This window comes from Panthera leo, chromosome D1 (assembly GCF_018350215.1).
Source record: "Panthera leo isolate Ple1 chromosome D1, P.leo_Ple1_pat1.1, whole genome shotgun sequence".
NCBI lineage: Eukaryota > Metazoa > Chordata > Mammalia > Carnivora > Felidae > Panthera > Panthera leo.
The window spans coordinates 19377052-19400746 of NC_056688.1; the positions used below are offsets into that span (position 1 = coordinate 19377052).

The following is a 23695-nucleotide window of genomic DNA, read 5'->3' on the forward strand; positions in this document are numbered from 1 at the left end:
GACAGAGGGAGACAGAGCGCGGGTGGGGGAGGGGCAGAGAGAGATGGAGACACGGAATCTGAAACGGGCCCCAGGCTCTGAGCTGTCAGCACACAGAGCCCGATGCGGGGCTCGAACCCACGAACCGTGAGATCATGACCTGAGCTGAAGTCGGACGCTTAACCAACTGAGCCACCCAGGTGCCCCAAGGAGCGAAGATATTTTTAAGAGAAAGCTGGGTGGCTACAATTAAAGGAGACACTGCTGTGTTTATCTAAAGATGGAAAGCTGTCTCCAAATCTCTTACCCTTAGCTTAAAAGCCTGGACATCCTGGGATTCGGAAGCACTGGATTATGTAGAACTTTGCTACCCAGGAGCGTGTCCTATACACCAAAAGCATCAGCTTCACATAAGAGTTGGTTAGAAATGCAGAATTTCAGGCCTCGTCCAGACCTACTGAATTAGAATTGGTATTTTAACAAGATCTCCGGGGATTCATATTAATTAAAGTTTGATAAATACTATTTAAAGGAAGTTTTCAATAGAACTTGGAAGTATAACTGTTCGAGAAATAGGCTATGAAGACCACCAGAGATTGGTTCTACTCAGAAGGGAAAAACAAGTATTACAGTGGGGTTAGAATTTGGAGGGCAAGAGATGAAGGGAAAATTGTCCAGTGGGACAAGAATGGCAATGAGGTAAGGTATGGCAGTCGCAACTTGTGTGAAGTATCTACAAAATCTACATATTTAGTTGAACAAGAAAACGTTGGTTTATTTATTTTCCCTGGGTCTCAAGAAAGCTCAGGAAAGACACTGAGCCAAAGCCAGCCTGGAGAAGTCTAGGGCCTGTGCTTCCAAAAACATCTTTGGAAGTATACACTTACCCAGCACAAGGAGGGGACCAATGCCATCATTTCATACTAGTTAAATGCCTCCACTAATCCACCAAGTCAAAAAGGATTTGACGCCTGCAAATAAAGAAGTACAAACGACCTGTCTTCAGAAAAGTTTATAAACTCACTATTCTGACTGGCCAGCGTCTCCTTAAATTGTGTCAGCAAAATGTTCCTTGATTGATGAAGAAGGTCAAGATGCCAGCAACACATTTATGTTTTGAAGTTTATCAGAGTGCCGGAAAACAGCTGGATTCAATTACCAGATTATGGAAAAATTAGAGTAACATTTACACCACCCGTAGAAATATTATAATTTGGTGATGATATTTAAAAATGTAGCATGTTGCACCTCTTTCCTTTTTCCCTTTAGATCCTAAAATTAATTCTCAGAAGATGCCATGCTTATTTGTATTAAATCACGGTGTATTTAGGGCTTCTGGGACTAAGAATGATTATTAGACATAAAAGTCAGTAAAGAGTTCCCCTGGGGGAAGAGAACACATACTCACCAAAAATGAAGATAAGAAACGATTCATTTTGAAGAATATTTTACCCATTTCTTAACGCTGAAACTGACACTAACATGTGTCTAAAGTGTCTTCCAACATAATTTATTGTCCTTGCACTTCCCAAAGCCTGTCCTACCATGGGGGCTACTGGCTGAAAACACGCAACACTATGCCCTCCTAGACACCACAGCTATTCTGAAAGCAAAGAGGATATTATGTACATTCAGGTGGATATCACCTTATTACTAAGTCAGTAGAAATTCAATCATATGAAGGTTAGCTTGTTTTCAAAGCATGATCCCAAATACTACTTGGCCCTTGGGTAACCATGACCGCTCAAGTTTATTGACCACTGCGAAGAGAGGATCTTATTGCCTTATACAGGAAGATAACTTGATTTTTTAAAAAAAGCTTTATAAACGTATGAACAGCACTCAGTAGGTCTTCACATGTCAAGTGGCTGCAGGTATTTAATACGCAAACTCTTAGCCAATACGGATACAGGTAATACCTGTGTTTCATGTCAAACTCATTATAAATGTAACAAAGTCATGGCAATGTCTTCTAGAGTAAGGCCAAAGGACTTTCTAAAGGATGAATGGGTGAACGAAGGAAGGAAGACTGTACTGGAGGCTTAGAATCGCTCCCAGTTCTAGTGTAGACTTCCAGGGTGGCCTAAAACGAACGTTGCTAGCTGCGCTATATCATCAAACTGGAGCTACTTATCCTTGAACCTCTTAGTAACGTAACAATCACCGTAAATCACCATGAAAATATCTGAGCATGGAATCAAAATGGTGACACAGGGGTCTCGTCTCTTTTTTAGTGTAGCTGAGAAGTAGAGAGGGAGAGCTAAAATGTGCAAAAAACACTCTCTTTTACAGATGTTGTATATTAAAACACCAGAAAGTAATAAAATGGATGAAATAGCCCATTAAGCACTTTTGACAACATCTTTGCATTTTGTGTTAAAAGTGTCTAGGCTTGGAGCAACCCCATCCTGGTCAACAGACTTGGATTCTAGTGCTGCTTTGCCACCCATGCAGTCTGTGTAGATTGTGTGAGTCCGCCCCAGGTCAAGCAAAATGTCCATCTTTCGTGACACTGGTTATCACCATGAAATGACTGCGAGCTTGTTTCCATCCAGCTTAGTCGATCCCCACATCATTACAATTCCAGTGTCTTGGCAATTGCCCACAGAAGTTGGTTGGAGCACATCTCATTAACGGAGATATACATAACATTCAGACAAAGACCAGCTTAGCCCCCAGTCCAAAATGTGAATTCACAAACATGGCCCTCGATCTTTGGAGCTTCCAAGAATGCAGGGTGCACAATTACTTTCAGTTTGATTGAATCCAAGAAAGTGCAGTGTGATTGCAAAAATGGTCCCAATTCGCTGTGCGTGTCTGAGTTCTTGCCCTTTGCCAAGAAATTTTGTAGTGCCTCCTACTCTGGCTCCAGGCTTGGTCATGTGACTTCCTTTGCCCAATGAGATATTACCAAACATAAAGCGAGCAGAAGTTGGCAAAATACCTAAGCCTTTTGGCTCCTTCTTGTTCTTGCTCCTCTGCCTTTATCGGGAGAACAGGCTAGGAATAACCTGTTGGAAGATGGGTCATACGGAACAGAACTGAACTGCCTCAGTCATCCTAGAGACCCCGTCCTACAGCTGACAGAATGAATGAGGTCAGCCAAGACCAGAAAAACTGCCCATTCTACATCACTGACCCCCCAGACTCACGAGCTAAACATGTTTATTGTTGTGTGTCCCTGAGGTCTTGTGTTGTTTATTTATGCAGCATTATTGTGCCGATGGAGAACTGATCTGCTGCATCCCTCAAAGTCTCACGTTTTTGGTAAAACAAAATCCAACCCAAAGAAACAGAACACGAAAATACAGCATGGGTACGCGAATGAAACAAAACCTCAATCCTAAAATGCCAATAAAATAACTGTACCCAATCTTACCTTTCATAGGCTTTCCTAGAAAAAAAAAAAAAGGCCCGGAGGAATCATGATCGTTCTCGGCATGTTGTTTTGTGCAAGACCCAAGGAAAGCTAGGAGGCTGTACAGTTATCTCCCTTGATGTAATTCTAAACTATACAACCTACTACCTCAACCTGGGCACATGCAGTCACAATGGCTGGAAAGCTACCATCTCTTAAGCAATGAAATTAGAAGTTAGTCTTATAATTATTCTTCGTGTTGTCATCCCTCTGGGCCATGTACAAGAGACAACACCTCAAAGGGTCTGACGCTAGAGAAAATAACGCAAGAATCTTGGCTTGAGATTTACTGTGCATACAAGAAGGGAGGAAATACTTAGGGTTGGTTTTCTTGTTGTAATTTGTGCCTGAAAATTAGGGTAATGTTACATAACGGCATTTGTTCTGCTCAAGCTAATGTCCTCCAGTATCTGTTAAGAGAATATAAAAGTAGACCAATATTTAAACTTGAACAACCGGCAAAAGAGTTAGGAAGACAAATGTTTCTATCGTGAAACTGGACAACTGGAAATCTCTAAAGGGTCAGCATACAAGGGGAAAGAGCTTAAGCCAAAACATGGTGAAAAGTTACAGGAAACAGGTTTGTGAGCAAAGCAGAGATGAGAAAATAATATAGAAGCTACGGGGAATATTCACTCAACAGTATTCATCATATTACATTAATTCGCATATCTGAGAAAGTCCCCCTCCTTCCAGAGTTGACTGTCTCAGCACTTTTTTTTAAAGAAATTCTGTCCCCAACAGTTTACTTAGCAATGTATAGACTGAGTTTTTTTCTTTATAAAGGAACACAGTGAATTTCCCTGTTTGCTTTTAATTTTTAAACTGGGTCTTTCCTTTATCTTCAGTCCCAGTTTGCTGCTAAGAGCAGCAAGAAAGACTCTTACAAGCTCGATGGCTTCCCATTTCCATGTGAACTCCTGTTTGATCAGGTTTGTACGTCCCCGTGAAGGCTGCTCTCTGGTCTGTAGATGGCCACCTCTCCTTATAGCTTAGCTAGACTCTGGTGTTTGCCTGGTAAAGGTTGTTCCACACAGGAGCTGGGCCCAGGCATTTTGAGATGGAGGAGTGTCTAAGCACATGGGGAATAAAGGAGTAATAATTCTAGGGCGCTGATTCAAAAAAAAAACACAAAGATCCAAATGATGTACAGTTCATGTTTCATCTTGCTGCTGCACTGACCTGGAGAGAGACCATTTTCTCAATTTTTCCAGCCCCATTCCCTGACGCTGATATCAGGGAGTGGGGCTGCCTTTTTGGAGGAGGCTGCCTCTCTTAGATCAGTGCTACCTGGTTTGGAGGAAAGACCGGGAAGTTGGTCTTACCCAGCAAACTCCCACTCATCCTTAGCCTCAATTCAAAGCGTTCTTGTTGGGTCATTCATAATTCCATACACACATTTCTAATTTAACCCTGACACTATTGCATTATCATTTACCTATCTGTCTCCTTTACTATACCTTGAGCTATTTGAAGACGGGCTGTTCTACTCACCCCTGCAAATTTAATCCTACCTGCACACCTATTACCTGGCACTTAGGAGAGACCTAAAAATATGTTTATAAGCTGAAGTATATGAATGAATGGGTTGGGAGTATGAATGAACCTAAAGATAAGGGCCAGGTGATTTTTATTTTTATGTCACGTCTCTTGTCCTTCTACTTCTACTGTAACTTCATAGTAAGGTTAAAAAATAAAATAAAATCACAGAATGGCTGAATTCAATTTGGCCAGTCTGCCTTAAGTCCTGGATCTCATATGGAAATTCAAGGACTATCTGAGAGTCCTCTCTCTAGATATTCAATTATGTGTATGATATCATCTTCACTGGGACACTATAAAAAATGTAAGTCATTTTCTTTTGTTTACATTTGAATTTCTTTCATTTTCCTTGCACTGACTGTTTGCCTGATTCCGTAAACACTGTCAAGATATAACCTCATGAGTTGGAAGCAAGGCAATGGAGGAACCAGTGAGAGTTAGCCAGAGGTGATAGAACAAAGACAGGGTAAGATTCAATGTACCAGCATGCTAGTATACTGGCCTAAAGGTATAGCTGATAGAGCTTTTAAATATCTGGAGATAGAAAAATTCATATTTTTCTAGAGGTCAAAGACAAAAAGATGTTGCTGCTAGAATACTAATGGTTTTCAATACCCTGCTCTTTTGGTTGTGTGAATTTCCTTGTTTATTTACACTGATTTTAGCCCATTATCATGTATTAGTGCAATTATGGCTCATTACATAATTAGTGTAAATATTTGTAGGCGTGCAATAACAACATGCAATTATGATATGGAATGATGTCATAAAAGTCTTATTGAAAAGAGGAAGTAAAACATAAAATAAAGTGGCATTTACAGAAGAACAGTAGTTATAGATATTTAGGCATAGAGAATCGACAGTACTCTATAACTTTAAAAAATATATTCCAAAGGTATTCTGAATACACGCCAACAGACTCTCGGTCTGTTGAACACTGCAATCCCCTCAAATGACAGTGAGGATGAACTTGAAACAATGTTACAAGTGTCTGAGATGATGGCAAAGGAGGGGCCCCTCATTAGTAAACATACTCTGCATCGATCAGGTATTGGGAAGCTGGACAGCTATCGTGATTAGACCATGTGATTCATTAAATATGCATCAGTATAACTGACATTCAGTACCACAAAGGGGCTCCTGACCAAATAAACATTTTTGTGAAGTCAGAGTCCTATCCTCACCGTTTCACAGAACGCTGACTATAGTAAGCATTCATAAAAGATTGTTGAATGAAGGAGTGAATGAATCTCCCAATTTTGGGCTCTACCAAAATAAACAAGGTGCCTTATTCTAACTTATGCTTTATTGAGCACCATGTTAGGTGTTAATAAATCTTTGGAATGTTTTAAGAGTCATTCGTATTGACTTCTCTGTAAAAATGTCAGCACTATGACAGGCGTGAGAAGCTTTAAAAACCTAAATTAGAGGGGTGCCTGGCTGGGTCAGTCAGAAGAGCATGGGACTCCTGATCTCAGGGTCGTGAGTTCGAGCCCCACATTAGGTGTAGAGATTACTTAAATAAATAAAACTTAAAAAAAAAAAATCTTAGTTGGAGAGGCTAGGGGACATCAGATGAGGTATTTAAATACCATAGTCAGCAGACAAAGATCCACAGGACCTAAGAAATAGTAGGGAATTATTGGTAGGCACGTTGAAAAATAAGAAATCATATTAACTTAAAATTCAAAGTTAATTCTATCCCAGAATACCATGTTCTTCCCATGTAGAAAAATTCATTTATTAATGTTGGAATAAAAACAAGAAACTCTTTTAAAACTAAATATTAGCTCCCTCTCTCTCCCCAGTCTCTGGTAGTGAGGGTTGAGTTGCTTTCTCAAAAGCAATTCTTGTAATAAGAATTATAATTTTCTGTGTTTTTCTTTAAAAACTAAACTATATCCTGGTGTCATATAGCTTAAGAAATATATCTGGTGGGGCACCTGGGTGGCTCAGTCGGTTAAGTGGCCGACTTCGGCTCAGGTCATGATCTCTCGGTCCATGAGTTCAAGCCCCGCATCAGGCTCTGTGCTGACAGCTCAGAGCCTGGAGCCTGTTTCAGATTCTGTGTTTCCCTCTCTCTGACCCTCCCCTGTTAATGCTCTGTCTCTCCCTGTCTCAAAAATAAAAATAAATAAAACATTTAAAAAATTAAAAAAAAAAAAGAAATATATCTGGATACTGATGATTTGAAGATTTTAATAAATCTACTTTCTTTTGTACTCATTCTCTCTATATCGCCACGCAATAATGACTACTGAAATATATTTTTAGAGTCTTTCTGGGGAAAACTTGAAATTATTTTACTTTCTGCAGCTTCCTGTACAATATTTGGTCCACTCTGAGGGAGACCCAAAGGAATAATTAATATCTACAGGACCATTCATTCATGAACATGGAAGGAGGGAAAAACACTGAATTGCATCATCATGTAAAATATTTAATATCCTGTTTCTTGTGGCCACTGTCCAGGGGCTTTGGGCTTTCCACTAGAATATTTTCTAGTCCGATGAATCAAATAATAATATCGTCAGTCTTTTAGAAACTTTGAATAGACTGACTTCTCTGTGTACTCTTTTTACTTGGGGTAATGGGTTTTAAAAACCTCCTTAAAAGAAACAACCTGGGGCAGGGGCACCTACAGGGCTCAGCTGGTTAAGCCTCCAACTTCAGCTCAGGTCATGATCTCACAGTTTGTGAGTTTAAGCCTCGTGTCGGGCTCTGTGCTGAGCCTGCTCCAGGAGCCGGGAGCCTGCTTCCGATTCTGTGTCTCTCTCCCTTTCTCAAAAATAAATAAGCAGTAAAAAAAAAAAAAAAAAAAAATTAAAAAAGAAAGAAAGAAAAAGCAAACAAGCTGGCAGTCACCTAGCGGCCATCCTGTGGTCCTTCTGTTGTCTCTCTACAGAGACTATAGGCAGCTAATGTCTCCTTGGGTTCATGAACTCCATTGGCCCCCTGGTAACACACTTTAATGGCAGGTTAAAGGGATGATGTGTAGAGATGTGATTTTGCCTTTATTAAATACATATTTATCCAGGGAAGGTACAAGCTTAATTTGCTGGCAGCTTATCCGTTCTAAGTCAACCACTTCAAAGAAGTAGGTAAAACCAACCAAGTAGATTGTTTGCTTAATGAGTGGATAAAGGCCTTGGGCAAACAGTTAGACATGATACACACCAATGGGGACAATCTTTCTCTTCGGGCTATAATGGTCTATCATTCCATAATAAAGTAATGGTTTCTTGGCAAGCTGGAAGTTGAGGGCTACAACCCTCCTCGATGCAATGCCAAGCAAACACAAAGGAAATGCATGTCCGCCATATCCTCTGGGTACAGCACTGGCCAACTGTTTATTCTCCCCTTTAAACATATGTGATCTATATCGAGATCTTCCCAATTCCAACATACAAAATTTCATTTTTATATACTTAATAGAAGAACGAGTTCTACTATCCCGGAAGAGTGTGGATCTGAAGAGGAAAGAGTGTTTAATGAAATGAAATGTTACCATTTGAATTTCAAGCTTCTTGTTGATGGTAAATCAATAACTGCTTTATATTGACTCGTTGGATAGAAGAGTCTGCGCACGCGCACACACACACACACACACACACACACACACAAGTCTTAAGGGAATTCTCGGCACCATGTTTGACAAAAAGGGAATGCAAAAGTTTAAGAGTCATCCAAATCTGATCAACTTTTCACCCTGGGTTCTGTTTACAGACTCTTCAGCTCACATTGTTGGAATGAGACAAATATAGCCACTTTTGCTTTGATCTGTGGTCAGTTTGGCTTTCCAATCCTGGCACAATGGTGACATTTAAGAGGCAAGGGGATAAAATTATTTTCATTCCAGCCTCTTAAAACATGTGAAGACTTACAATACAACTCTGGCCAAATATGAAGTTAGACCTAAACAGGCGATTTCTTTTTTTATAAAAAGTTCTTTTTCTTACAGTGCAGGCTATTTACAGAAGTATAAATACTTAAGCAATCCATTGTGCCCCCCCCCCATTAATTTTATTTTTAACGATAAGGACTGATTCGAGAACAATAGGGAAGAAAGAGTTGCCACAAGGTACAAGTCCAACCAGGGTGCGATGGGTCTTGTACACAAGCTTCTGTCAGTTTCCCCACAAGATAATAGTGACTTTCAAAACAATTAGGCCTCCAGAAAATAAGAGACCCTCCTTTATATGTCTATTTACTCACCACTCAACGGTAAGCTGTCTGAGTCACCCAAATTCTTGCTGCCTCACCGGCAAGCCTGGTCTCTTAATGGGATAGCTGAGGAGAGTTACAAGAGCTAAGGGAATTGAGCGCAAGCTTATAAGTTCACCGGTGAAGAGTCCCATCCATCTCAGAACAAAAGGTCTCTTTCCTCCGTATCAGCCCTTCTTTCCATTTCTACCACTCTTAAAGGACCCTAAGGAGAAGAGGGGGGATTAAAGGGATCGGAAGGGGAATCGAGTGGCATACAGGCAAAGCCCACGCGCGGTCTGTGAGGTTGCCTAACAGACACATACCTATAGACACAAGCTTGTGTGGACTATCACCACAAGTTCGGATCTACGGGTTTGTGGCAACAGGCCTCAGTATCTTCTCTCGTTTGGGGGTCTGAGATGTCTGAAAATAAAATGTTAAAGCCATTAATCCAACCAGAGATTCTGCCATTCTAATACTCGATGCCCCAAATTGGAAGAATTCATCCTGCTCTTAAAAAGGCAAAGGTCAGGGGCACCTGGGTGGCTCAATTGGTTGAGCGTCCAACTTCAGCTCAGGTCATGATCTCACGGTCCATGGGTTCAAGCCCCGCATCAGGCTCGCTGCTGTCAGCCTGTCAGCGCAGAGCCCCCTTGGGATCCTCTGTCCTCCTCTCTCTGCCTCTCCCCTGCTTTCACTCTCCCCCAATCAATAAATGGTTTTTTAAAAAATAATAGAAAAAAGAAGGGCAAAGTTTAGGGGCACCTGGGTGGCTCAGTCGGTTAAACGTTCGCTCTTGATTTTGGCTCAGGTCACGATCTCACAGTTCATGAGATGGAGCCCCACGTCGGGCTCCATGCTGACAGTACAGAGTCTGCTTGGGATTCTCTCTCTCTCTCTCTCTCTGCCCCTCCCCTGATCACACATGTGCTTTCTCTCTCTCAAAATAAATAAACTTGAAAGAAAGAAAAAAAGAAAGAAAGAAAGAAAGAAAGAAAGAAAGAAAGAAAGAAAGAAAGAAAGAAAGAAAGAAAGAAAGAAACTTTGCTGTGAAGGCTAAGCAGCATCCTCAGTGTTATCCCTCACGCAGGTCCTTCTGTTTTTACTTATTCCACAGATACGCTAGGCTTTAGGTAAATTTCATCAGGTTACTGTTTAATATTTTGGAAGACTCATTTATTCAGACCTTAACACGAAATCTGGGCAAAGTGGTACCAAATTATAAGCAGGAGAGAGAGGGAGAGAGAGAGAGAAACACATGAAATCCCCAATGGAAGTTCTTCCTCTTAAATGCCTGTAATCACATGAACAAGGATGATGAGTTTTTTTCTTTTCTATTTGCATTCTGGAAAACAGGTAGAATAAACTGGCAAGCACCACGAACAGGCTTATAAGTATTTTCTGAAAAGTCTTCTGGAAGAGATTTCTAGCTACGTTAAATCGAAAGACTCATCTTTAGGAAAAGTTTATGGTTTTGTTTCCACCCCACCCCCACTATTGGTACAAACATGAACACAGAGCAAGTTTGGGCTTATTTTATAAAATTTGAAGTGGAAAAGAAATAGCGTAATTGTCCCCCCCTGACCCCTGCAAAACTTTTCAAGGATGTGACAACGGACCTGTTTCTGAGGCCTTCTTATAAATATAAATGATTTCATTTGTCAATATAACATTCCTTCTCCCAAACCAATGTTCCACATGTAAGAATGGGAATCCAAGGCAACGAAGCTTCATTAATGGCTTCTTTTATGAATTTTATGGAAGACACGGTCTTAATCATAAGCACTTCTAGGACACATGATGGAAAGCAAAATAATCCCCCTCCCTAGATAACTGGGAAAAACACACGCTACCATCCTTGGCATGACCTAAAAAGAGGCCTTTTTAATTTTTGTTAGCAGTGTCTATAGATCCTGGATCTCATAAAAAAAAACTCTCTCCTTTGCCTCGACATATGAGCATTCCGGCCTTTCTCAAGAATCTGGGAAAAGACAGAGTTGGATTTGGGGACTATTTAGAGAAAAGAGCAGGCCCTTATGTACATGACCTGCAATATGAAAACAAGAGCACATAAAACCAATGGCAGAACCAATAGGGACTGAGATGCGACCATTCACAGATACCTCATTGTCTGTCTGTTTCATCAGGACCGAACCGTGGGTATGACCACTTGCAGCCCACTGGTGCCGTGAAGGTTACCCAGACTGAGAATTTAGTTGCAGTTCCATGGTTTGACTTTGAGATCCAAAGAAACAACAGAGTAGCTAGTGGAAAGAATTAGGATCCAAACCACTCACCTCCGAGGGGTCTTTGCTTTATTATCTTAATATGCTCCTTTCCTTTCTAAAATGAAAGATTTTAAAATAAACTCTAAGCCTCTGCTCTTCCTTTGATCTCTCTCTGACAAAGGCACAAATGACCAGAGGCATTTGAGGATGGGTGCCCTGCACACTGTTCAGGATTACTGGAACATGGGTGACACAGGAGCTCTCACTCAGATAGGAAGGAATCGGCCCAGGCTTCCCGAGTGATGAGGGCTAACTGTCATTTTCATGTTCATTACAAAGATGTAATGCAGTACTTGTTAGCAATGAATGAAAGACGATCTGTCAAAGTGTTATACTTAGTCATTCAATTAGAGCCGTCTTCATAAATGTGTACCTTCAAAGCCCACAGAAAGGAGCACAATGCTATGTTTTCATTGGGGGCATCTCTCTCTCTCTCTCTCTCTCTCTCTCTCTCTCTCTCTTTGGTAAATATAGGACAGAGAGAAGCTATTCCTTCCAAATGGTTTGTATTGTTAGCTTCCAAACAATCCACAGTTTTAATTTCAGAAAAAACAAAAACAAAAAACAAATCAGAAGATGCCTAGATTGCAGGGGGAAAAGAATTAAGTCAAATACTGACCTCCTAGCAGTGTGGTTTGTTTGGAGGTAGAAAGCTTCTCCAAAATATGAATTGAATACCTCCTTCAAGAAGCTTCTCTGTGCTAAGGAGGAAAAGAAATGTTCTTTTCAGAAGAAATTTTGGCTTGCTTTATTAAGCAAGGTTTTGTGGGGCTCTCTTACATATTAATACTCGTAATTAAGTTGGAAAATGTAGGCTGATGCTTATGAACAATGGCAAATCAGGGTAAGGTAATTTATCAAGCGATATATCATTTATGTTATTAAACCTTTTTAAGTGGCACAAAGTCCTGCAATAACACTATAAGGAAACTACCCATATCATGAGAGCTGAGCTCAAATCTTAGCCACTAGACATGTACAGGGAGAGTTCCATTATATGCCATACAGTATTACCAATCTAGGACTGAAGTTAAAATGTCAATATTGTTATGATGCAATTTACAGAAGCTCTATCTTCCAGGAATTCAGAGCACACGGTAGGCTTTTTAGAGACAATCTTCTAATATTTACATTTTTATATTCAATTACCCAAGATAGCCATGGAGTTTAAGGACAGTGCCCGATGGTTTCAAATGAGTTCTGCCTAAATCATTGTCAAAAGAAAGTAAGCACTGTTAAGTAATAACTTTACGTTTTTTCCACTGAATTCCATACAGTTGAATGCCATGTCCGCTCTACTCATTCGCCATGAGTATTATAAAACCAGTTGCTAGTTTTAAAAATCGAGTTTAAAATGCAATTATGCTTCATAATTAAATCATTCGGGCATGCCCTAAAAATGGGCAGTACTTGAGGAAATGGAAGGTTTGGGAAAGTTCTAGGAAAACGCTATTACCTGAAAAAAGTAACTCCTTAGAAATCCTATTTTTTAAAGTTCGCTGCCACCTTATTAGGCCAGTATCTTCCAACCATTAGCCCTGCGTCTGGAAAATAAAATTATTTTAACTGGATCAAGGCTCTTTGTTTGTTTTTTTGGTTCTTTTCTTGTTGCCACCCGAATCTTGTTTAAAAGCTAAATCAGAATGAACACCAGAATAAGAGTAAAAGGGCACCCAAACCTTGACATAAAAATAATCCGAGGAAAACACTGGGCAGCCTAATTTTTACTTCATTTCCAGAACTATACAGGACACAAAGGTTCTGCATATAAGTCACTTTCACATTTTTCCTGGAATTTCCCTGGCTATCGACAAACCCTGAGAACGATTCTACCAGAAAAAAAAGATTAAACAGGAATGTGAGGTCTTAAAATACTCACAAATTCCCATGTTTTATACCAAACCGCTCGTTTGCTACACATGATTAAGAGACAGGCTATCAATAATTAAGAATGGTCAAGGTACAATCAAGTTGGGCAATCATTACCTGGCATGATGTAGCATCACTGAAACATCGTTTTAACTTTTGATTGTGAACTGTTTCGGGAGTCATTATTTCTCTCTGCTGATGGGGCTGTTAAAAAGAAGTAAAATATCTTATTGTGGAGAATTCATGAGTCTATCCCCTCTTCCACCACAGCAGGATTCTTGGCTTCCTTTCCCACGTTCTTTCATTGGCCATGTTTTAGACGCTGGGTTTGCTTTTCCTTCATTGTTCCTTTACTAATGGAAGGCAAACTCACTGTGCAGCTGCTTGCAAAAGGGAAAATGTATTTGAGTTTTGCCTGCCTGTGGACTTGAACACCAAATCCATGGTGATGTCAGCAGAACGACACCAACAGAAAGACTCCCTGCCCTCCACCCTCCTTTTTTTTTTTTTTTTAAAGATGTACGTCTTGTACAGACTCTCTGCAGACCTCCTTTGTCCTGAGGGGACAGAAAAATTCAACTGAGCTTTTAAAAAGGAAAGAAAGAAAGAAAGAAAGAAAGAAAGAAAGAAGAAAGAGATGAGAAAAAGGAAAAGAGAAAAAGATGAGAAAGAGACAAAGAGAAAGAAAGAAAAGAAGGAAGGAAAGAGAGAAAGAAAACGACGAGAAAGAAAGATGAGGAAAAAAAGAAAAAGAGATGAGAAAGAGAAAGAAAAAGACAAGAAAGAAAAAGAGAAAGAAAGATGAGAAAAAGAGTAAAAGAGAAAGAGAAAGAAAGAAGACAAGAAAGAAAGAAAGAAATAAAGAAAAGGAAAGAAAGAAAGGAAAGAAAGAAAGAAAGAAAGAAAAGGAAAGAAAAGGAAAGAAAGAAAGAAAGAAAGAAAGAAAGAAAGAAAGAAAGAAAGAAACGGAGGCAGAGAGCGAAAGAAAAAGAGAAACAGAACAAGAAAGAAAGAGAATGAAACAGAGAAAGTGAGAGAGGAAAGAGAGAGAGAGAGAGGATGGGAGAAATGAAAAGAAAAAAAAGAACAAAAAAAGACTCAAATCTACCCTTTGGCATTCGTCATGAGGCAGGGGCGACAGCTAGTCTTTGGTCTCCCTATGGGTTTTCTGTTTTCCTGATGTCTTTTCTCTCACCCTCTGCAGCCCTCGTTTTCTGTAGGAAGGATCCAATCACCTCAACAACAACAAAAAAGGCACATCCAGCAACTGCTGCCCCAAGAGTAATTCACTGGTGCCACGCGTCACACCACGCTCTATCCACCTGCGATACTGCCACCAGGACGCCAGACCCGGCGTGGGAGCGGCTCTCTAGCATGCGGTGCAAAGGCGCCGGCACCAAAGCCAGCTAGCTTAGGTAGAATTAATTCTACTCTGCCCAGGAAAAACTGACCAGAAGGGAGCAGTTGGGAGGAGACTGGCAAGGCAACGCATTCGTTTTCGTGTTCCTTTCGGGAGCAGGGAAAACTAGAAATTGATATTGATAATCTTCCTATCACACCCCCCCCCCCCGCATTAAAAAAAAAATTCGTATTTTATGGAAAATGAAAACTGAAGTATGGCTAGGTCCACCAAAGAACAAAGACGTGAAAGTAGTGGGACAGGATAAGAAAGACTGGACAAAAACAAAAGATGCCCTCAGGTTGTTTTTAAATGACAAAAAAGCAGCCCGCTCCCCAAACCATCTTGAACCCACTCGAGGTTCGCCCTGGATAGAAGCGTAACAGAGATCGACCATTTAAGGGTGAGAAAGTGGAGGCAAATTTGCTTCTGACACACCCGACGGAACAAAAGAGAAAGAGGCTGCCAGTAACAAGTTATTTCGTGTGCAGCTGGCTAAGGAGACTACTTTCACTTTTGAAAGCAAGAAGTTTGCTTAGGATGACAATTTTTCCTCCTTTTTTAAAATGCAAACAATGATGCCAGCCTACAACTTCCTTTCTAGCTAGATTGTTAATAAAGCCAGGAAGGTTTCTTAAACCACAATTTGAAAAAATATATATACAGAAGACCCGGATTCTGATATGGAGACAGGAGATACATATTTTTAAAAATCAGATGTCTGTCATTTCTTTCAGATAAATGAACTGCATGCTGCACAAGGTTTCCTATATGCCAGCCGATGTTAACACTTTTCTTTTAAAGCTATGTTTTGCTCTTGAGAAAGCAGCCCACAATTCGATTAGGAAGCTGCGAATTAAGTGAGGGTGCAGAGAGGCTTGGTAAGGAACCGAGAAGAAAATCACTTGGATCCTGCGAGAAAAGAGATGTGCAATATGTAAAGAGTCAGGATGTCCTTAAAACCCGGACTCTAACAATGGGATGCTTGTTCTGGGAAAAGTACAAGGGAGCCCCGGAGCTTCTACCAGGATGCCTACAACCACCAAGCGCAAGAAACTAAGTTCAGCTCAAACAGAAAGACCTTTGCCTTCCTGGAGGGTTTGCATTTACTCAGAGGGAACATCTGAACACCCAACCAATCGCCTCCATTTCAGCCCAGGAGAGGCCAGGTTTTCCCAGCTAAGGCTCTCCACGTCGACTGATTTCCACCTTTCCCTCTTTCTTCGAAACAGCAAACAGCCAAATAGAGCACGATTTTATACCACTGCTACCACGTTGGGAGTTTGGGGGGGAAAAAAAGTATTAATCTGTATCACCTACTTCTTGCTGTCAACTTGTCCTGAAATCAATCTTTTTGCCTTTCAGCCCCCTGTCCACCCAACACACTCTCTCTTCTCTCCCCCGGACTTCCTTTTTTTCTTTCTCTTTTTCACACACACACACACACACACACACACACACACACATTGCTGCTTGCTCCAATCTGGTACCTGCTTAACAACAATAGAATGACAGGCAACATCTGTTTGTAAAAGAGCCAAAATCAAACCTTAACGTCTTTTGGCCAGGTTTCATTTTTCTTTTTTCCCCTAACTTTAGAAGGGGAGGGGGCAAAGAAGGAGAAATATTAAGATTTATATTCGATATCGGCGCCGATGAGGCAGTAACTGTGACTACCCCAGAGTTATTTCAAGGGAAAGCAATTTTAGGTAAAACCACTGTAATTATTTCTGGTGGTCTCCCCTGAAATAAACCCAATCCCGTAAAATCCAACGTACCAGATTCCTAAAAGTCAGGGCTTTTTTTTTTTTTTGCCAAATTTTTTTGCCAAATAGCTTTATATTCTAATTATATTATATTCTAATTAGAATTACAGGACACTGTGTGTGTGTGTGTGCGTGTGTGTGTGTTGGGGGAGAGGGGTAAGAGATGCAAAAGGAGAAGAGCAAGACCAAAAAAATGTCAAGAAACAGTCGAGAGGAAAGGAGCTGGACGGCTTCTCTCTATTTTACAACACACGGGCGTAGAAACAGGCGCAGTGACACATAAGCTACACGCACAGGAAGCAGCGAGGCTGTGGCAGAAACCTGCACAGCTGTGGCCATCAGAAACAGGCTCTCTCCTTTCCCCGTGGAGATGAGAATTTCTGGAACGCTCCCAACAGTCCACAAAGTCACAATGCAAAGGAGCAGAGCCACCTCCTGGAGGGAGGGGTCGGGGGGGGGGGTAAGGGAGCGGCCCCGGGGGGGGGGTGGGGAGAGAGGAACCGGCAAGGGGAGAGAAGGGCTTGCCACCCACTGAAACGATTTCACCCTCTTAGAAATCGAGGACTGTTAGGAGCTACAACTCCCGTTTCACTCCGGGTTTGGAAGAAACCCACACACGTTAAGGGAAAAATAAATTCAGACAAGTTGCTAAGGAGACTCGTGTAAACTCCAAGCGCAGACATATTTCTTGGCCTTCCCCCCTCTGCTCCATCTTGTATTCTGATTACGCTGCTCTGCGGCAACATTGCACCAACCTTCTGCATTAATCTTGGCCTTCACCGTGCAGACTGGCAAAGCACGCTGGTTGTATATATCATCATCTTTCAAACTTCACGAGTTAAAAGGGTGCGCGCGCGCACGTGCGTGTGCACGTGTGTGTGTGCGCGCGCGCGTGTGCCTAGTCAGAGGGAGAGGGTGGGGGAACTCAATTTGCAATTTGCAAAACATAGGTGTTGAACAGAGGAGAATACGGAGGCTGTGTGTTTGGGGGGCAGTGGAGAAAAGCAGCAGGAAAGACACCTAGTGCTGGAAATTTCTCTTTGCCTCAGCACCACATCCTTGCTCGGTGCCCTTAGCCTTCCCCGCCCCCACCTCCCGTTAAAATCCTGTATTCCTGGCAGAGGTAAGCAGCGCCTGAACCACTGCCGAGACCAGGGCAGGGGCCCAGGCTTAGGCAGAAAAGGTGTGTTCCACAAAGTGGAACCCTGTTCCCTGCTCCCCTGCTCAGGAGGGGTGTCCCAGAGAGATCGGCTTTCGAAAACAAACTGGAACTATTCGCAAAACTTCCAAGCCAAACCTGTTTAGATTCTAAACCAGTTAGCGTTTCGGAGGAGAGACCCCAGCCCAATATCCGGGCTCCCGAGCGGACACCCTTCCCTCATAGTGACACATCTTTAGCGGCGGCTGATCTATGTCAACATTTGATTTAGGGGAAAATTAACATTTCCTTTCAGGACAGAGATGTTTGTACTGTGGAAGCCAATATTTTCCTTTCTCAGCCTCCTGTATTAGAATTTCTAAAATCTTCCCTAGGACATGGAGGGGGTAGACAATAAATAGCCTAAAGCATTACTCAGGGTGCTGGGGCAAACCAAAGTCAGGTCTGTGTGTGTGTGTGTGTGTGCGCGTGTGCACGCGTGCCTCGCTGTCACGGGCAGATTAGGAAGACATACACCAAGAGAGTTGGAGGACGAGCATCTGTTTGGTCCCTTCCCAAATTAGAGAAGTTCACAACGTCTGTCCACCAGCCACAACAGAAAAGCTCCAGTAAGAGGCAACCAACCAAGCCTGCTGCTGTTTGAGCCCACAATTCCCCCGGGGTGGGGGTGGGGGTGGACACGGGACAAGGGGTGAGTAAGGGGTTGGGGAAAAGCATCTGCATTCAGTGCACAGGGCTGGGCGTGTCTCTTCAGGCTCCGAGAAGGCTATGCGGCTTCCAGCTCTTCTCCTTGCCAACCTTTATTTGGTTTTCACACTTCAAAGCTAAAGCAGGCTGTGCTGCCTCAGTTGAAATAAGGCAGCCAGGCGACTCTTCAACTAGCAAGATGGAGATTTCGCTGCTGCCATTCGCGGAGAAAGACATAACCCAGCAACCAGCTCTGCTGGCCCACCCCTTCCAAACGACTCCATGAAAATGAACCCCGGGTTTTAGGGAAGGGGGGGGCGGGAATCACTGGAGTTCTTTATGACCTTTTCCCTACCAGGCATATCCTCTGATGTTTGTGGCACTAAGCCATCATGACTCAATCAAAATGAAAAATGAACCTTGAGCGAGAAGACCCTAGTGGGCCTATCCCAGCAGGCAACTGGGCAATTACCCTGTGACCTGGTTGGCCCCGGGGGCAGGAGAGTGACACCTGCCTTTTTTTCATTTGTTCGGGAAGCCCAGGAAATCCTGCCCGGTCGCCTGCTGGCCTATTTGTCCTGCCTGCTGGGAATGGGAAGGTTACCTTCCCCTGATACGAAGACATGTTTGCTGGGCCACTCCATGATCCTACAGCATCGAAGAGAAGAAGAACTAATTTACAGGATCAGTGTAACCACTAATCCTGCAGTTGGAGGAGACCCTTCTCCATCTAGATGGCCAAAAACACGCCTGCCTTTATAAGGTGGCTTGCTGCTTTCTCAAAGTCCCAAAAGAACAGAAAACATATTAGATATCTTTCATTTACGGCACCACCTGCCCTCCCACCAACCCTGCCAATCCTTTGTGGAAAAAGAAAGAGAGCAATAAACAAATGATCAACACGGATGGGCTGGCCTGGAAGACAGCCTGCATCGGGTACATAATGAATTCAATCAGAGAACTCTCAGATAAAAAACACGATTTTCACATCATATTGGAAAACCTCTAATGAGTCCGTTCTTTGAGCTGCAGGAAGAAACGTAGCCCTATTAACAGTGGCTGGCCAACTCAAATGCCGCCCGGACACCTCTCAAAGTAAGAGAAATACAACTTCGATTTTTCACGTGAGTATAGGTACGTGTGTGTGTAACACACACACACACACACACACACACACACACACACACACACACACACACACAGGTAGTGCCATCCAAACCTCTCATGTCTAGCCTTGAGCTCAAAAACCACATCTTTTTCACATTTTGTAAAGTGACCTTCCCTTACTCCACCCTGAAATTCAGTCTGATGCCCCACACACAGGGTAAGGAACAGAATGTTTTGCCTCTCCATCTTTTATGAGCTAATGCTTCAGATTGCAAAACGCTTTACGCATCGTTCAGTAATGGTCTCCTAAGCCCAGTTGGTACTATTACTCCACGTTACGGCAGAGAGCCGACATAGAGGAAAATTAAGTGTTTTTCCAAAGCTCGTGTGTTTTTGTGACGGCAGCATCGGAATGAAGATGCTCCTCCCCTCCCCACACCGGCGAGAGGGTCCTAGATGGGGCCGAAGGAATTTCATGGTGCCCCTTTTCTCATTCTGCCTGACTTGTCAGCCATGGTGTGCCCCCCCATAACCCTGAGATGTAGGAAACCCCAGCCATAAGTACTCTAGTGACTGCCATCTTGGATAAACCAAAGAGTAAGTCACCAAATGCTCGTAATGGAGATTGGCATCAGAAGTCAATTAAGATTGAGTACGGTCTCCAGCACTGTGTTCTAGTCAAGGCGATCTGACTATGCATTCCTGTAACCCTGATCATGAGTGACAGGCCACAGGCTCCTGATTCTGCAAAATGCTGTTAGTCTATCAAGACCTGGACTGGAGTCCATCTGTCCATTACCTGGGGGTAATTGCTCCTGTTCACTTAATTTTTATTTGTTTTCACACATGGGACAGGACTGAGGAGAGGATAAATTCACGATTTGAAGAAGACATCGAATTCAAAGTGTCCTGTGTAAAATGTTTACACATTTTCCACATATTCCCAAGGCAAGTGTTACCAAAGTATAATTGAAAAAGTGTTAGTGTCCCTCAGGGAGCATTCACGGTGGTTAAGATGCTATTCTTGGGTAGGATTAATATCCATAATATAATCACATCTCTGTATTTTCATCTCACATAAATTATTTATTTCTGACATTTAATATGGACCAGACATCACCTCATGGATGGCTCATAAATGCAGGATCCTGCTTCCCATTTTTTGGGTGTGATTTTTTGGGGGTGACGGACAAATCTGAGCGGGACGGGTAGAAAGCTGAATCTTGAATCCCATCTAAATGATTTGGAAGCAGAAAAGGCTGGCAAAAGCCACAGACTGAGTCCAGAATCCCATCCTGCAATGTTTTAGTTATGCCATGAAGAACACAAGATGTCACCTTTTTCATATGTTTATTTTGAAAAATTGAGCCCTTTATGCCAACTCTGACGGACTGTTAGGGGCTGTCTGGAGTACAAACTTAAAAGGCTTCTGAAATCCTGTCTGATCTCAGTAGGAAAGAGTTTTCGGAGCATTTGGTAAGTTATCACTGCCAAGGGGAAAGGAGGTTGATGAAACATATACCAAGTAGTAGCTGCCGTTCCTGACTGACCCCAAACTCCTCTTGGGTCAACATTTCCCTGTCTTCCTCATGACAATGGGGAGGTGGTGTTCAGCAGCCTGTGTGTGAGAAATTTGGGGATTTCTGGAAAGTATTACCGTTCTTATTATATTATTTGTGGACATTCTAGCTAATAAAGGAGTTCGGGTTGATTTTTATCTTAACACATTTTATTCACACAACCGACTCTCATCCTCTTCCCCCAGTCACTGAGAGATGCCAATCTGACGCTAAGTCTCTGTTGAAGACAAGAGAAATCACGAAAAACAGCAATTTCTTTGCAGCCCAGGATGCCAAGTCCGTTCATTCTAATCTGATTCTCCTTGGAATCCATGTGAGGCATTCCATTTTACAACACAGACTTCTCCCCAGAGGATACAACTGGTCTAGATTGGCATTACCATTTCTCCTGGGAAGCTTGGGAGGTTCCTGGACCCAGATGAGGGAAATCACGGAGAAGGAGAAGCTGCCATGATGACATGTGGACACTTGCCATCCCACGTCATTGACTTTGCCTGCCTCCCTCCTATTAGGAGGTTAGACAGCTATGGCTGAACGGGACCTAAAATCAGTAGACTTGCCCTTTATTCGGAATACTCAGCAACAGACAGAGTTCACCAGAAATACCTGAGCCCTGAAGAAGCCTCATCATTGTAAGCAAGATCTCACTGTAATTCATGGAGTCGCTAATGGACTTCTGCCCTACAAGAAGGTAAAGCATTAGTCTCTGGTCTAAGTAATTAAAGTAAAAGTCCCTTTTCAGAAACGGAAGCCTAAGGGGACCCCATCAGAAACTTTGTCACTCTTATTGATCTAGCTTTCTCTGCACAACGCCGCATCATGGGCTGGGAAATGCACGTTCTTGAGAGACAGGGTGGGAATCTCCCAAAGGGCAATTAGGTATTGATTCCAACCTGTGGAGAAGCCACACTTCTCCACACTTACTGTCACATTTCTGAGATGAGATGACAGACATTCTCCTAGCCCCAGCCCAAAGAAACTCAGCATAATGGCTTACTGTAAAGATGGAGATCTTCCAACCATTCAAGGAGGGTGGGGGGGGTGGTCATCAATCCTTCTTTGAGCAAAATAGATAGGGCTTACGGGTTCTCCTGAAGTCAGACCACCACCTAGCCCTCCACCACCATGGAAGCTTACAGATGGGTCCTCCAGTAACCCCTGCTTTAATACATTTGGCAAACGGACATGAAAGGTCAGGGGCCACCAGATGTTCTTCCGTGACCTGTGCCCATGCAGTGAGGGATTAAGATCAAGTCACTGATGAGTTTTCCTTGTGGACCTGCAGACCCGGGCAGAAGTGGTGACCACAGGAGTCAGGAGCCTCTACCTTTGAGGTAGGAATTTTCAAGGAGACTTGGAGCCTTGACCGCCAAAGGGAAGCCCTGGTTGGAGCTCAGAAATAAGATACAATTTAAAAAAAACAAAAACAAAAAAAAAACAACCCCGTCTGGAATGGGTTTACACAGGATCCCCCTGGGTAACAGAAAATTACGGGAAGTACCATCCGGGAGTTCAGCTGAGCATCATAACCTTGGTTTTTCTGCACATCTGTGAGTCCTATTAGTGCTTATGAGACCGACTTGCCTGTGAATTGATTTGGAGGCACAGTTACGCTGAAGGGGCCATGAAGATGTGAGGGCTTAACATATGGTTCCCTCCACCCCCTGCTCAGAGCCTTCTTTGGAGGTATAGGAGTAAGGGTACCCCCTGTCCTAAATTATCACCGCCACCCCTGTGCGCGAGTGTCAGTGTGCGTCTCTCCAGCCACCGCGTTCGTAGTCGCCATGACCTTATGGGTACAGATATTGGGTGTGCTGCCACCGAAACCCAGAGCTGGATTTTCTTCTTAGCATGTTCGCAGCCTCCAGACCCATGGCAGACAAAGGCACCACCAAATCCGCGCTAAGCTAACATAAAAGCCTCGAGAAAGAGAAACACTCGCTCCCTAACTGCCTTTCTTACGGCATATGGCCTCACGGCCTCACTAATACTAATACAATGAAATTCCTATTTAAACATCTTAGCAGAGGGCTCCAAAATGGGACTGGCTCCACTGCGCGTTTTCTTTTCTTTTCTTTTTTTTCTGTTAGATCTCGGCCTTCACTAAAGTCCCACTTCCCCGCACACACATACCTCACAAATGTGTTGTGCCAGATGGGCTCTTAATCATAGTAATCAGCTGGGAAATTAAATGGTGGAAAATCCAGCCAGTCTCCTGCATTTTCCCACTTGAGATCGGGGCCTGAGCTGCCACGATGTCCTCTATGAGATCCAGGCTGCCTTTTTAAAGAAGGGTCAGTGTGATGATGGACCCAGCGTGGGCTTCATGCTTTATGGGCATTTGTGTTTCCTTCTCAGCAAGTGACTGTAGCTCGATTCACTTTTGTTTCAGCTCTGACGGCTGCTATTAATACCTCCTATTTACAGAACACACACCTCAGAGGAGCTCAAAACATTTACGGAAATTAACCGAGCCTTGTAACATCCCCGTCAAGTAGGCAGGGACGAGACAGGGACTAGACGGTACTTTGTTCATTTCAGGAGGAGGAACGAAGCTATTAAGAGGGTAAGTTTCTTTGCCATGTACTCAGGCCCACCGCCTCCTCATTTCCAAGCGTTTGCCAAAGCTGCCAACTGGGGTAGGCATTTATCTATATTCTTCTCAGTAGCTTATTACTCCAGTGTTTTTTCACAC

General features: G+C 42.7%; 1 long non-coding RNA gene across 1 annotated transcript in view; it reads right to left on the reverse strand.

The window, feature by feature from the left end:
- Positions 1–12914: 12914 nt before the first annotated feature.
- The window catches only part of LOC122201453, a 46281-nt gene continuing 35500 nt past the window's right edge, over positions 12915–23695 (reverse strand). The window contains exons 4-5 of the long non-coding RNA XR_006194174.1: positions 13420–13506; positions 12915–12977 (exon numbers count right to left, since the gene is read on the reverse strand). This is a non-coding gene — a long non-coding RNA (uncharacterized LOC122201453). The remainder of the gene's footprint in view (positions 12978–13419; positions 13507–23695) is intronic.